Raw genomic sequence first — 2395 nt, 5'->3', positions numbered from 1 at the left:
CAGCAAGGGAAGGCTTCTGACGGCGGTGGAGGTTTATGTAAAAAAGCTCGGCGGCAATTAGTTCGCTAGGGGGGCTTCGACGACGAGGGCAGCATAAAAGGGAAAGATTTTGGAAGAATAACTCATCTTCAAAGTCGGATGGTGAATTTTATTAGGGTTTTATTTTATTTTTACTTAAATTACTGTAACTAATTTTAGTACATAAATAAAAATTCGAGGCACATTACTCTGATATTTTCTTTGTACATCGGGATAATTTTAGAGTACGTAATTAGATAATATAGGTTTATATAAAAATAATGAGAGGACATATAATATTCATTACATTATATGGTGATTCAGGGGTAAATTAGGTACTAGGGAGTTAAGTGTAAAGTGAAATGAAAAATAGGGAGTGCAGTGCTTTTTGCTTTTTCAAATTGGAGAGGGACTGAACTTAAATCTTTTTTACCTGATAGATATTTAAATCCAAGTGCCCCTAAAATTAAAATTAAATAATTAATTTTCTTTCTCATCTTTATTCCTCTCACTGCCACTCGTGATAGATAACAGTTATATATCCGCTCCAACCTACATGGTTCCTCCACAACAAGCAGTCATGGACTGCAATGGAGCGGTGGTGGACAGCCACTCCACTCCCATGGCAGCACAGTAGCGGCATTATCAGTTGCCATTGACTGCTATGTAAGCAATCCCAAAATAATAGTTCTAAGATAATAAAATAAAGCTCTTTCAAAGTCTTCCAGCTCCATCGTTAAAATACAAAAACACAACATTTTATAAATCAAATTAATCAATCATCATTTCTTTCTTATCCTCTTAACTTGTATGCAAAACATTAACTTACACCTTGTGCAATCATGTATGAATAAAAATGATAAACAGAAATCATAATTCCATGAATCACCTAAACCAAAATCACACAAAAGTGCATAATAGAAGAACTAATCCAGGAATCATCTAAACTAATTCCATCAAAAGAAACACAAAAGTGAATCCAATCCATTAAAAATGCAGAGAACCAACAAAATTTAAACTAACAACTCCGACCCTCTGAATCCATCTACAATAAACACAACTAACATCAAATAATTCAAGCCCTAAACACCATAGCAGCTGGCAATTATAACATAAAATAAATCAAAAATAGTGTAAGACTTTAACTTACGAAGCCTCGGACGAAAACAACAATAAGATATGAACCTGTCTTGCAGGACGACGTCGTAGAAAGGAGAGGGGATTACGAGACGAAAAAGACGGCTAACGGTAGGAAGGAATTTCGGAAGTTGGAAGTAAGTGAGAGCGAGAAGAGGAGGAGAAGCAAAGACGAACGAAAAAGAGAAGTGCGGGTAGGTCAGGAAGCGATAAAGACTTGCCCAATCGGTTTTGAACCCGTCGGTTCGCAGGTTTCAAACCGGCGATTTCGGTTCAAATTGGAACCGCCATGAACCGAAACCGGTTTGAGTTCGGTTGCTGTATTATCTGAACCGTGTTTGTTGATTCGAACTAGCGTATCAATCTTTTTCGCTATTTCTTATTTTTAAATATAAACCCTACCTGTTCACCTGTCACTAGGGTGTCAAAATTAAAATCGGTAGACCGACCGAAAATTTTCAGGTTTGAATTTGAATGTTTTTGAGTTTACAAAAAAATTGGCTCGATTCGAACTTTTGAAATGAAAAAAATTGTATTATATCGGTTTAAGTTTTGGATTGACCTGATAATAAGAAATATAAAAATTAGATTAAGTTTTGGATTTGGATTGACCTAAAATTATTTATTACTATTATTTTAATTTGTAATATTTATATAATATTAAATATAAAATAATATTAAAAATTAAATTAAAAATGAACTTTTTTAGGTAAATTTAATTTTTTTTAAAAAACTTCGTGTTGGATTTGTTCGGATTTTGAGTGATCTAAAACTATAAAATATTAATATTTTAATAGTTTTATAAAATATTAAAAAATTTTAAATTTGTTGGACCCCAGGTCCAAAATGATTTAAATGTCGTAGTGACTTCCATCCAGTTGCAGAGCTTCCATGGAGTAAGAAGATGCGACTTCCATAGACCTTTGGACGACGAGCTTCATCGACCCTAAATTGGCAACCTCATAATATTAGTGGAAGACCTCGGTACCTATATGTCCATAATGGAAGGTTCTATCGGTTAAAATGGAAGGAAGAAGAATGAGAGTTCCGTGTAACTCGAGGTTGTCGGGGACATATCCTCGTAGACCGGCTAAGAGTATGATGGAAACAAATCAGGGTAAACTGCAGGTCAGATCCGAAGGCAATGGAAGAAATCCAGAGCGAATGTAACTTGGTCCAGGAACGATGGAAGATGCTCAAAGGTTACTGGGTGGTTAAGAGAGGCAGGAAGAAGTGGAAG

The sequence above is a fragment of the Andrographis paniculata genome, unplaced genomic scaffold (assembly GCF_009805555.1).
Source record: "Andrographis paniculata isolate CXL003 unplaced genomic scaffold, ASM980555v1 Contig32END, whole genome shotgun sequence".
NCBI lineage: Eukaryota > Viridiplantae > Streptophyta > Magnoliopsida > Lamiales > Acanthaceae > Andrographis > Andrographis paniculata.
This window is presented reverse-complemented; position numbering follows the sequence as displayed.